Below are 13,119 nucleotides of genomic sequence, written 5' to 3'. Positions count from 1 at the left end.
GTTCTTCCATGTGTCAACTATAATACCAGTGAATTAAACAAAGATCGTCCCTGGGTGGGCGCGAACCACCATCCTTTCGGTTAACAGCCGAACACGCTGACCGATTGCAACCCCTAGCTGGGACAGGGCCGTTTGGGCAAGTCAAGCTGAAATAATTAATTTAATTTCATCTGAATTATGTACCCGTCAGAAGCCTGAGTAGCTCAGTCGGTAGAGCATCAGACTTTTAATCTGAGGTTCCAGGGTTCAAGTCCCTGTTCAGGTGATGCAGCTTCTTCCCTTTAGTGGTTCACATTACAGACTCCACAGCAGTGATAGGTGACGCTGATCTATGAAATAATGAAACCATGAGTCTTTCATGTCCATTTCAAGGCCCATTTGTGCAGGAAAGATCTTGAGTCTGTGACCTCAGACCACTGAGCCATCCTGACCCGTGTGTCCAGCTGCCAGTCTCTGGTGAGGAAACAGAAAAGTTAATGCTAGCTTTGATAGCACAGTGTCAGCTCTCTCTCTCTCTCTCTCAACCCAACCGGTGGAGGCAGATGGCCGCCCCCCCCGAGCCTGTTTCTGCCTCTTAAAGGAAGTTTTTCCTTGCCACTGGCACCAAGTGCTTGCTCATCGGGGGATCTGTTGAGTGTCTAAATAATTTTAGAGTTTTGTCTAGACCTGCTCTTTATGTAAAGATGATTGATGTAACTTTGTTATGATTTGGTGCTATACAAATAAATCTGATTTGATTGGTGGAGCATTGTTACGGTTGTAATGACACAATTTTCAAATATAACCAGCCATAGATCGCGAACAGCTAGCTTAGCAGAGGATTGGTTTTGTTCATCAACCTCTAGGTTATGGGCCCATAACCACGCAACACCACTCTGCTGCAAACCACCTGTCAGGTTTAAACCACCTAGAACATTATTAAACACACAGGGAAGAAAGACAAAGGACAACAGCGCTCATTTTACTTGCAAGGAGAACAGACAGAGATGTGCTCAGTGACACTCTCTACCCGCTCTGGAGTATCTCTTCTGTTCTCCCCCTTTTTGTTTCCTTAGGGTGGTCCCTAGTTACAAAATCTTGCAGCTCTAAAGGTGAGAATACACAGCTGCAAGTAGTGAATGAATAGTTGCTTGTTATATGATTTATATTCAAGTTATAAGTCACAAGAAACTCAAACACATTGAGGGTTAGTTTATGAACGAAGTAATCTCTCTTCGACATCCTCCCTTTCTTCATAAATCTTCTTCGAAGGTCGTTGCTTCTTCGGAGGTATGACCTCTGCTCCTGCTAATAAAACACAAGTTTCTGCGTTCTTGCAGGGTCAGTAAAAGTTGAGCAGTACTGTGATAATCACTTTATGTACATTTATTCTAACACCACCCCAGATGGGACTTGAACCTAATAGTGACTTGTGGGTTCAAGTCCCATCTGGGGTGGTTGCACGCTGCAACAACATGTCTCTGTGGGGCAATCGGTCAGCGTGTTCACTGAAGCAGCTGTTCACTGAAAGGATGGTGGTTCAAGCCCACCCAGGGAAGTGCTTTGTCTTATCCACTGGAACTTTAGTCGACACATGGAAGATTTGATTTGGAGAAGGTGTGTGTCCGGGTTCCCAGGGATGTTCTGTGGGAATATAGAACCATCCCATCACTATACACCAAGATACAAAGAAGCTGGACTTGAGAGTTTGAGAGGTTGGATGCTGCACGCTGATTGTTTGCGTGTCCAGGACGTTTCAAGGACATCTTTCTGCCATTCTCATGTGGTGGTGTGGCCGAGCGGTCCAAGGCGCTGGATTTAGGCTCCAGTCTCTTCAGAGGCGTGGGTTCGAATCCCACCACTGCCAAGCTTTGCACTCTGCAGTATAATCTTGAAGTGTTTAAATCTAAAGCTCTTATGAATATAGTGTTCCACCAGTGGCTACCATCACTTTGAGTTACTGAAGTGGGGATCGACATACAAATAAAATAATCTAAATCTGCTTTTATTAGCGGTGCGACTGCTCTTGTTCTTTCTGTAGCTAAAAGTTGAAACCCAGCAAAACATATCAAATGATAAAAATAAAGATTTGAAGAAGGAATGAAAATAAAAGTGATGAACTGTGGATGGCAGCCTGCTGTTGATCTGACTGAACAACAATGCAGAAACAACAGACAAAGTCAAATGAATCAGAATTAAGAATTAAGAATTAAAGGTTCAATTCAGTATAAAATGTCTTCATCTGACATCACAGACCTTCTGACATCATAGATCATCTGACATCACAGATCGTCTGCCATGGCAAAAGCAGTGCAAAAGTTCACTGCAAATGCAGTAAAAAAAAAATATCACTGCAAATGCACTGCAAACTCAACTGAGAGTGAAGTACTGCTGGGGTTTGAATGCAAGATGTCCCTTTTTATAAGACAGACACTTTAAGCAGCTCAGCATCAGTGCTGCCAGTTTCTCTGCAGCTTTTTTTCTAAAACCACGTCTGCGTCAGTGAACGCTTGTGCTCCTCACAATTGTGTGTCACTTCCACAAAGGTTGAAAGCTGTGCTTCCTCACAACAAGAAGGTGCCCTGTCCTTTGAGGAGAAAACTATCCAGGCTGGACAATGCTGAGTCACAGGAGCTTTGCTGTGCATGGTTGTTGTGGCCGAGTGGTTAAGGTGATAGATTAGAAATCCATTGGGGTTTCCCCGCGCAGGTTTGAATCAGATGGTTTCTCTTTTCACCTGCTGCAGTAGCTCAGAACCTCTGTGGTTCGGTAAAGGTCCAAAGAAGATGTAGATCAGTAGACGTTCATCAAAAAAAAAGGCCATTCAAAGCAGAAACACTGCTCAGGCTAAAGACCAAACCGTCTTCAGACCCCATCTTCAGGTAAACGTTAACAGGACGAGGTGGTCGAGTGGTTAAGGCGATGGACTGCTAATCCGTTGTGCTCTGCACGCGTGGATTTGAATCCCATCCTTGTCGGTACATATTTGCCCATCAAAGTGAGTCCACACACAAAGACTGCCTGATTAGATGGCACAGAGGCTCAAAATTTGCATTTTTTCACACGTGTAGCGTGGACAAGTACAGGTTGTTTCCATTTTCCAAGGATGGCGTAGCAACATTTCAATGTCTGTTATATCTATCACATCTAACATTACGTGCAAGGCACTGCTGGGATTTGAACCCAGGATCTCCTGTTTACAAGACAGGCGCTTTGACCAGCTAAGCCACAGCACCACTCTGAAGTACATGTATATGCAGAGGATCTGGTGATGGAAGTGTAATGTGTATACTACAGCTGAGGTTGATGGTAAAGTGGTTTGTTTTAATGTAGGACTCAGCATTTTGTTTTGATGAACCTCATTATTTACACACAGCACATTCAGGACATTAATGTGACAGTTTATTATATGCTAAAGAAACCTTGTTCAGACTCATGATGGTCAGCCACGTATGTTGGGGGTATTTTCAGATCCAAAATACATCCCTGTACATCAGAGTGGTGCTGTGGCTTAGTTGGTCAAAGCACCTGTCTAGTAAACAGGAGATCCTGGGTTCAGTGTCTCATTGATAAAGTTTAAGGTTGTTGAGTTAAATTCATATAAGTTTCATTAAAAGGACACAGCACTCTCTCTGACCAGTCACTTAACTGCACAGTCTTCATGTCTCCCAGCAGTTCCTTGTTGCTAAAGTCAGATGTTGTAGAAAAAAAGGACTTCTGGGTTTTCATCAGCTGTAGGTTACAATGATCAATATTATAGATATGACAGACAGAGTTCTCAATGTTCTCCTGTTAATCAGTGCTGCTGAAAATCTCATGTAGTGTGTATAAATAGCAGAGGATGGTTTTGATCCATCGACCTCTGGGTTGTGGGCCCAGCACTTTGATCCTCCTCCTGGTCTATAGACCAGTTGGGCACCATTGGCATGAGATCTACAGGATCTCAAGTTAAATTGTAGACACACAGTTAAACTGCAATGGCCGGGAATCGAACCCGGGTCAACTGCTTGGAAGGCAGCTATGCTCACCACTATACCACCATTGCCTGCAAAATGGTGAGCATCCACTCCAAATGGACGCGAAATGGTGCCGTTTGTTTGCGCTGTAAAAATTCTTATTTGTGCTGCTGCGGTTTTATCGATGTTAGACATTTTAATTTCTGGTGATGAAGTCACACAGCCTGGAATGGACCCAAAGTGCAGTTGTCACCAAATTTATCAAACAGTAATGTCAGATGTCAGATGTCAGTAATGTAAGATGTTCAATCTTAAATAATTACATAGCCTATCGTAGCTCAAAGCTTTTGATCCAGTGAGACATTTATAAGCAGTTAGTTCCATTAGGCCACTGATGGACAGATATTTAATATCTCCAAGACGCGAGAATAGGTTAGGAAGGACACTAAATGTTGTAGTTTATGATCAATGCTCAGAAAACGTTTGACTACATTTTAAATGCCATAAATGTCCTGCTGTCAATGGCTCGTTGGTCTAGGGGTATGATTCTCGCTTCGGGTGCGAGAGGTCTGACTGGAACTTTTCCTGTTGCAGCCTGCTATTCCTGCTAGAATTATCCTAAATATCTGCCTTTAAGGACATTGTGAACTAGCAGACAATTGGTCACCTGCCAAGATAAAAATATATATAATCTTGCTGTGCACGTGCAAATGAAGATCATTATATGCATCATAATCATGGACCAGTAAAGATGGTGACAGATAGAACATCATGTTATGTCAGCACCACAAAAGTAGTACAAAGAAGTACCAAGATGTACAGAGGATCTGAAAATATTGCACAGTAAGTGGCTGACCATCATCTACCCCTCCTACCAAAGTTTTTCTCCTGTGAAAAGCAGTCAATCACCAACATCCCTTCTCCTCAGCACAGCATGAGCCACAAAACTACCATTGCTCTTGCTTCAGTTGCCAAGATACTGCAACTAACAACCAGACAGCAAACCTCACACAGCTCCATAGTGGAACAGTTAGCACCCTTATTGACTGAAAGACAACAGATGGGCTCGTCCAGGATTTGAACCAGGGACCTCTCGCACCCTAAGCGAGAATCATACCCCTAGACCAACGAGCCATGTGGATTGTGGACTTCATGACAAAAAAGTGGGAGGAGTCTTTCATCCCTTTGATGTCATTCGAACCTTTGTGACATCACAGAATCAGCATCTCCTTTGATGGTTACTGATGGAACATTTGTGGCGTTTTTTTTTTTTTTTTTTTTTTTTTTTTTTTTATTATTTACACACAGCACATTCATGTGACAGTTTATTATATGCTAAAGAAACTTTGGTAAGAGTCATGATGGTCAGCCACGTACGTTGGGGGAATTTTCTGATCCAAAATACATCCCTGTACATCAGAGTGGTGCTGCTACGGAGTGTTGCATCAGTGGCCACCATCACTAAAAGTAACCCAAATGGGAAAGATCCTTATTGATAGCATTGTTGCGCTTTGCTACATCTGAACTAAAGATACAAATAAAATAATCTAAATTGGCTTTTCTGATTTGGCTGATCTGAATAGGTTTAACGTCTTGCTTGGGAATCAACCTTCAAAACTGCCCCCATGTTCTGTAAGGGTAGGTGTTGCACACTGCGTCAAGATGATCTGCCAGTGAGACTGCCTGAAAAATAAAACACATGGTGTTAAAGATTTCTTTGTGAGGTCAATAGCACAGCTTCTTAAGTCACAATCTGTGGAACATGCAAAACAACGTTTACGTACCATCGCGACTGACTCTGACTCTTCTGTTGTTCTGCTGCTGTTGAAGCAGAGTTCAAAAACATGAAAAATGGGCTTTTCAACCATGAAAACCTACCCATTCGTGCCAACCAATCTTTCCTTCATTGAGGGAAACATGAGGATTCGTTCTGCAAAACAAAAACGTTAAATGGATGATGTAGCTGATGCAACAACTGTCATAGGACCTGACCCTGACTCCACTACTTCCCAGAATGCTCACCCTGGTGAGGAGGCTGATGAAGCTCCAAACAGTCCTCCAATGGATGACAATGCTGTTGAAAACTGAAGAGGCTTTGTAGTTCCAGCCAAAAGAAAGGAAGATGAGTTCTTATCTCTCTGCTTGTCAAGGGGCATCTGTTAAAAACGGAAACCTTGCTCTAGCTGGAATAGCAGGCTGCAACAGGAAAAGATCTGCATGTCTCTGTCTCTTGATGGGCTAATTTTTCAGCAAATTTTTCGGCTATTGTTGCAGCTTTTGTCGTCAGAATGGCCGAGCGGTCTAAGGTGCTGCGTTCAGGTCGCAGTCTCCCCTGGAGGCGTGGGTTCAAATCCCACTTCTGACAGAGACCACTTTTCTTTCACCTCAACTGCAGCAAGGTGTGTTTGGGGACAAAGTTCTTTTGGTCTACTTTTGACCGCCCAAACTTTTAAAAGACCAAAATTCCTTTGACATGTCGAAATATTGCCATTCTGTCCTTGGAAAATTGAAACAACCTGGTTTTGTCCACTCCACACGTATGAGGAAATGCAATCCAAATTTTTAAGCAAATTTCAGGCAGGAGTTGATCACACAACCATTATAATTTTAAGACTAAGCCACACAGAAAATATATATTACATAACAACTAATTATGCTTGGATGAATTTTTTTATTTAACAATTAGTGAAAACACCAAGAACAAGTGTGCATGTGGAGACATCCTCTTGATGATGAAATGAAAATCTGATTTTATTCCCATTTATATTTATAACTGTAAACTACGATCTCTTAAAGGTAAATGTAAAATCAATTGAAGAGTACATCCAAACTTACACGTTGACTTGAGTAGTAAATGCTTCTCATGCTGTTTCTCCTTTGCTGCTGCAGCGGTGTTATATTTACGGGGAAACATGTTCTCATCCTCTCCAGGGGCCTGCTTTCAGACCTCCAACTCCCCTGGGTTGAAATAACTGGATCTCCATTGATGATGGCTTTTTATAGAGGTTATGATGCTGAGCTGCTTAAAGTGTCTGTCTTATAAACAGGACATCCTGCATTCAAACCCCAGCAGTGCTTCACTCTCGGTGGAGTTCCTGCTCATCACTTCCTGTATTACAGCTTTTGCTTGCAGTTTCTGGACAAGACAAAGTGGTTTTTGCTGTGTTGAGCAGATGGAAATGTGGTGATTGACCGCTTTTCACAGGAGACAAACTTTGGGAAGAGTCATGATGGTCAGGCACTGATATTGGCGACATAACACTAAGGGCTTGTCTTTGAACCCAGGACCTCTCACACCCGAAGCGAGAATCATACCCCCAGGACCTCTCACACCCGAAGCGAGAATCATACCCCCAGGACCAACGAGCCATTAGCTGCAATGCCTTAAAGGTGCTAAAGGGCATTCTGGTCTGGACTCCTGACAGTGTTTTGTAAAATTTGTTAACAAACTCTTCCAAAGTGGATGAAAAATCAGTATAAAATGTGAATTTGACTTTTTCACAATAAAGGAGTTAGGACTGAAAACACTAAAGCCTGTGGCTCCCTGTGGTAGGAATGGACAGCAGTTGTTGGACTAAAGAAAACTCAGCTGTTACTGAATCATCTGTAGCTCAGTCAGTGGAGCATCAGAAAGGAGCAGCTGCTTCGCTCTCAGTGGAGTTCCTCCTCATCACCTCAACAAAGCAGAAGGGTCATCTCTGCAGTTGTTCTCTGAAACCGTCTGTATCTGTATCATAGAAGAAGTAAAAACAAACGGGAAAATAACACTCAGTAACATTTATGTTTGTATGTGTTGTCCCCCTTCAGCAGGAAGTTTCTGTGGTCTTGGTAACCGTTTGAAGAACAAAATGATCAGACAACAAACCTCTTAAATTCATGAGGATGGATGGACACAGTTTAGTCCATTCATCTGTAATACACAGCTGCCCAACCATGAAGGGACTCGAACCCTCAGTCTTCTGATCCGAAGTCAGACACCTTGTCCACTAGGCCACGTGGTCACTGGGCCATGGTGATGTCCCATTGTCAGTCAGTCAGCACTGCCTGGATACAACAGTGGTCAGGGCTGTATGATGTATGTTTATACTGAAACTCTGACAGCTCTCCTCCATCTCACTCTTTTACTTTCTCTGGGTTCCAGGCCTCGTAGGCAGCGTTTCAGTCTCATAATCTGACCAATAATCTGACCAATCTTTTTCTCAATAGGACACAGAGGGCTGCTGTACCACCCCAGTGGAATCTATTTTTCATTAAGGATTTATGAAAAAAAAAAAAAATGCTGGTTTGGTTCGCAAGTGTTGTCGGATCTTGCTACAGTCTGCAGAGCCAAGCAGGATCTGACAGGAATCGTCCTACTCGTTGTCTATTCCTTTTTCTGGGAAGCTGAAAGGCAGATTGGAGTTTGTCCTACCCCCATTAATGGGGACGGGCTTTCCATCAGTGCAGCTCCCAAGTCTGCAGGACTTTGGGTTCCCCAGATATTGGGGTAAATATTCTGGCAATAAGCTTCCCTTTCCCCGAGACAACTACGGGGTGTAACAGATGTACAGCTGCGGTTAAGACGGGTTACAGTCCTGTAGCTGGAGAATTTTGGCACCATTGGCATGTAGACACACAGCTTAATTGCAATGGCCGGGAATCGAACCCGGGTCAACTGCTTGGAAGGCAGCTGGGGATGCTGTAATGTTAGCACTCTGAAGTCTGAATCCAGCGATCCGAGTTCAAATTAAACCTGAATCTTTCCTGTGAAGAAGTCTTTTGACGTAGAAATATTGCTACTCCGTCCAAGTATAAAGAATGACACAACAGGTGTCATCTCACTATTTTCCAGTTTAAATGCACAACAGCAGCATCCAGCTTCTCTGTCAGAGAGTTGTGAAGTTCTGTCTCTGCATCAACACCATGAACCACAAAATTATCATTGCAATCTCTGGACAAGAGAAACAGTAATTTTGTGGTTGTTGCTGATCCACTGACCTCCTTAATTTTGTAACCTCTGCCATGAATCCATACAAAAAAACCAAAGACCTGCTGTGTTTAGTTCACTTGTTGCTGTATCTCCAAAGAGCTAAAGTCTTGTGGAGAATGTGGGCATCGATCCCACTACCTCTCACATGCTAAGCGAGCACTCTACCATTTGAGCTAATTCCCCTGCCATGCTAGCATGCAAGCTAAGCTTTGAGAAAAGGCCGCTTTAACAACATCAACAGGTTTCAAGTTCAAAATAATTCAATTTTTCAATCATCTGTATTTTTCAGTAAAAACACACCTTAACCTGTCGACAACCTGTTTTGTCCACTCCACACGTGTGAGCAAGTGCAAACTCTGAGCCTCCATGTGATCTTATCACATCGTGGTCATTGTGTATTGGAATGACTGGACTCACTTTGATGGGCAAATTTTCAGCTTCTGTCGTCAGAATGGCTGAGCGTTCTAAGGTGCTGCGTTCAGGTCGCAGTCTCCCCTGGAGACTCCAGGACAAGTATCAAACCTGATGAGGAGGCCGAGTGATTAAGGCGATGGACTGCTAATCCGTTGTGCTCTGCACACATGGGTTTGAATCCCATCCTCGTTGGTGGTTGTGTTAGTCTTTCCATGTTGCAACAACAACATACAAGCATAAATGTTACTGAGTGTTATTTTCACATTTGTTTTTACTTCTTCTACGATACAGATACAGACGGTTTCAGAGAACAACTGCAGAGATGACCCTTTCAAACCCACGCCTCCAGAGGAGACTACGACCTGAACACAGCGCCTTGGACCGCTCGGCCATCCTGACTGTTTTTGTCAACAACTGGAGCCCCCTGCTGGTCATTGGATAGACTGCAGGTGGAAGTCTCAGTACTTTTTAACCTGCTCATAACCAGGCAGTGTTCTGCTGGGTAAGTTTGGGTCTAAAAAAAAAAAAAAGAAACTACTTATCACCCAAAGTGGGGCTCAAACCCACAACCCTGAGATTAAGAGTCTCATGCTCTACCGACTGAGCTAGCCGGGCTGCTAAAGCTGCAAAAAATGATCCTAAAAATTCCCAAAAAATACAGACTGTTTATTTTTATCATTTTGCTGCGTTTCAACTCCTTGATGCTTTGAGCTGCAGAAAGAACAAGAGCAGTTGCACCATACAAACATTTCAAAATAAAAGCCAATTTAGATTATTTTATTTGTATCTTTAGTTCAGATATAGCAAAGCGCAACAATGCTGTCAATAAGGATCTTTCCCATTTGGGTTACTTGAAGTGATGGTGGCCACTGATGCAACACTCCGTAGCAGCACCACTCTGATGTACAGGGATGTATTTTGGATCTGAAAATACCCCCAACGTACGTGGCTGACCATCATGAGTTTCTTTCAAAGGAGATGCTGATTCTGTGATGTCACAAAGGTTCTGACATCAAAGGGATGAAAGACTCCTCCCACTTTTTTGTCATGAACTCCACAGTCCACGTGGACTGGTCTAGGGGTATGATTCTCGCTTAGGGTGCAAGAGGTCCCAGGTTCAAATCCCGGACGAGCCCATCTGTTGCCTTTCAGTCAATAAGGGTGCTAACTGTTACACTATGGAGCTTTGTGAGGTTTGCTGTCTGGTTGTGAGTTGCAGTATCTTGACAACTGAAGCAAGAGCAATGGTAGTTTTGTGGCTCATGCTGTGCGGAGGAGAAGGGATATTGGTGATTGACTGCTTTTCACAGGAGACAAACTTTGGTAGGAGGGTTAGATGATGGTCACCCACTTACTTTACAATATTTTCAGATCCTCTGTACATCTTGGTACTTCTTTGTACTACTTTTGTGGTGCTGAGCTCACCATTTGAAGCAAACATGAGAGAGTGTGACGTATGCATCTGTGTTGCATGGGGGATCAATGATTCTGGTTTCATACCGGAGCTGCTCTCTGCTCTGATTACACTGATTAACATCAGCTGAGGTCCAATCAGAACCTGAGTCCAGATGGAGCGTTCAGGTTCAGTCTGACTTTTCTTTAAATTGCTTTTAATTATTTTGTTTTATTTTTATTGTGCATGTTTTAAAAAGTACTGAGACTTCCACCTGCAGTCTACCGGCTTCACTGGTTGGAAAAGCAAGTTTCTGGTTGTACAAGTGCTTCTCGTTGCGGTTGTCCTACGAGCAGAGTGGCGCAGCGGAAGCGTGCTGGGCCCATAACCCAGAGGTCGATGGATCGAAACCATCCTCTGCTAATGGTGTTTTAGCAACAGCTAGCTGTTCACTATCCAAAGTTTGTTGCAAAAGAAAAAAGAAGAAGAAAAGAAGCAACAACAAAACTGGAACTAATTTTCACTGCTATGCAGATGAGCCCCACAACCTCTCACATGCTAAGCGAGCGCTCTACCATTTGAGCTAATTCCCCTGGGCTGGCATGCAACCTAAGCTTTGGAAAAAAAAAAAGTGAATCGCTCGAAGGAGGCAGACTGGGTACTCAGCACTAAAACTATTGAAATCTTCTTTACTTCCACTGCTAAGGAAAACTGCTGGGAGTTAAAACAAGCAAGGTTAATACTGAAGTTTGTTTTCAAGACTGAAGATCTTCCCTCTTCAGCTAGTGCAGCTTCAGTATGGCATTCTCTTTGTGGTTGTCCTGGATGGTATTAAAACCAGTTTTGATAGATTTCTTCAGATCAGCTGAGTGAGTGAATTTTTCGTCAACATTTCCCGAACTGAAGCACAGACTTGTGTTCTGAGAGCAGTAAGTGCTATTAGTTGGGATAGTGTTGGTGATTTCAGAAGTCAATGACAAGTTTTATCAGTTTTTAGGGTGTGGGGGTTAAGAACATCTGAATTAGTTAGCACATACTAAGGTATCTTAATGGTTAGGCTGCTGGCTTAGCATGTATTTGTATCAATCAGCTTCTCAGCTGTTCTGAATGGTGACAGTGGGGCAGCCTTTGTGTTTACATCTGAATCACATGTGATTTTGGAAATTCTTCAAAGCAGCTTCAAAGGAGGAGGAGGTTCTGTGAGTACTGTGACATCATCAGGCGATGTATCAAAGGCAGCAGCTCTTCAGACACACAAGTGACACACAACTGTGAGGAGCACAAGTCATTAGTCATTAGTCTGACTAAAGTTTTCCGAGCGTGAAAAGCAGTTAATCACCAAATTTCCTTCTGCTGAACAAAGCTGTAATAAAGGAAGTGATGAGCAGGAACTCCACTGAGAGCGAAGCACTGCTGGATGTCTTGTAGCCAACAACAGAAGTGCCACTGCAGCACTCTGCTGCTCAACTCTCAGTATTACAGATATGATAGACAACATTCTCTGTGTTTTCCTGTTAATCAGTGCTGCTGAAAAACTCATGTCTCATGATGGGACATACAGTGTGTATAAACAGCAGTGGATGGTTTCGATCCATCGACCTCTGGGTTATGGGCTCAGCATGCTTCCACTGCACCACTCTGCTCACTATGTTCAGGTTGCAATGTCCTCTGGAGTTTTGTATAATTTTTAACCACCACATCCACTTTCTGTCAAAGTGGCTGTGGTGGTTAAAAAGTACTGAGATTTCCACCTGCAGTGTATCAAATGACCACGAGGGGGCAGCTTGGAAAATGAAGTCAGATCTTATTGAAGAGCATCAGACTTTTAATCTGAGGATCCTGGGTTCAAGTCCCTGTTCAGGTGCTGCAGCTTCTTCCCAATGGCTGTTTTTTTGTCATCACATGTGTCATTGGGTTCATGACGAGGTGGCCGAGTGGTTAAGGCGATGGACTGCTAATCCATTGTGCTCTGCACGCGTGGGTTCGAATCCCGTTGGTGTTCTGCTGGCTTTAGTCTGTCTGAGTTGTACCCTGCTGTTGAGCAGATTAAAATGTGGTCATTGCCCTTTTTTAACAGGAGACAAACTTTGTTAAGAGTCATGATGGTCACTACACTACAGAAACTGCATGCACTCATTCATTTGAAGCGAACGTGAGAGTGTGACGTATCCATCTGTGTCGCGTGGGGCATCAATGAAAGGCAGGAAATGCCTTTGATCTCCAGTGACGTCACACAGTCTTGTTGTGGAGTTATTAGGTGTTGATTCTGCAAAAATGGTCCAGCGCGGTGAAATGGTCTATAGAAGTCTAATATCACCGAAACATGTTAACCAGACAGTGCTCAAGGATTTGAGGTTTAAACCACTAAATTCTCATTATTAACTAAACCTGTGTCTGTTATATCTATA

The 13,119-nt window shown here is 43.2% G+C and overlaps 1 protein-coding gene and 10 non-coding genes across 11 annotated transcripts in view; 5 read left to right on the top strand and 6 right to left on the bottom strand.

Annotated features, from left to right (window-relative positions):
• The window catches only part of LOC115053664 (NLR family CARD domain-containing protein 3-like), a 284,587-nt gene that overhangs the window by 87,974 nt on the left and 183,494 nt on the right, over positions 1-13,119 (top strand). The gene's annotated exons all lie outside the window — the stretch shown is intronic.
• Positions 193-265, top strand: trnak-uuu (transfer RNA lysine (anticodon UUU)). Its single transcript has one exon. It is a non-coding gene; the product is annotated as a tRNA-Lys (tRNA).
• trnal-uag (transfer RNA leucine (anticodon UAG)) lies at positions 1,765-1,846 on the top strand. Its single transcript has one exon. It is a non-coding gene; the product is annotated as a tRNA-Leu (tRNA).
• Positions 3,142-3,215, bottom strand: trnat-ugu (transfer RNA threonine (anticodon UGU)). The gene has a single exon. It is a non-coding gene; the product is annotated as a tRNA-Thr (tRNA).
• trnag-ucc (transfer RNA glycine (anticodon UCC)) lies at positions 3,953-4,024 on the bottom strand. Its single transcript has one exon. It is a non-coding gene; the product is annotated as a tRNA-Gly (tRNA).
• trnap-agg (transfer RNA proline (anticodon AGG)) lies at positions 4,998-5,069 on the bottom strand. Its single transcript has one exon. It is a non-coding gene; the product is annotated as a tRNA-Pro (tRNA).
• trnal-cag (transfer RNA leucine (anticodon CAG)) lies at positions 6,218-6,300 on the top strand. The gene has a single exon. It is a non-coding gene; the product is annotated as a tRNA-Leu (tRNA).
• On the bottom strand, positions 7,864-7,936 carry trnar-ucg (transfer RNA arginine (anticodon UCG)). Its single transcript has one exon. It is a non-coding gene; the product is annotated as a tRNA-Arg (tRNA).
• Positions 9,015-9,087, bottom strand: trnaa-agc (transfer RNA alanine (anticodon AGC)). Its single transcript has one exon. It is a non-coding gene; the product is annotated as a tRNA-Ala (tRNA).
• Positions 9,861-9,933, bottom strand: trnak-cuu (transfer RNA lysine (anticodon CUU)). The gene has a single exon. It is a non-coding gene; the product is annotated as a tRNA-Lys (tRNA).
• trnam-cau (transfer RNA methionine (anticodon CAU)) lies at positions 11,063-11,134 on the top strand. Its single transcript has one exon. It is a non-coding gene; the product is annotated as a tRNA-Met (tRNA).

The sequence above is a fragment of the Echeneis naucrates genome, chromosome 2 (assembly GCF_900963305.1).
Source record: "Echeneis naucrates chromosome 2, fEcheNa1.1, whole genome shotgun sequence".
In the NCBI taxonomy this organism is placed as follows: domain Eukaryota; kingdom Metazoa; phylum Chordata; class Actinopteri; order Carangiformes; family Echeneidae; genus Echeneis; species Echeneis naucrates.
This window is presented reverse-complemented; position numbering and strand designations above follow the sequence as displayed.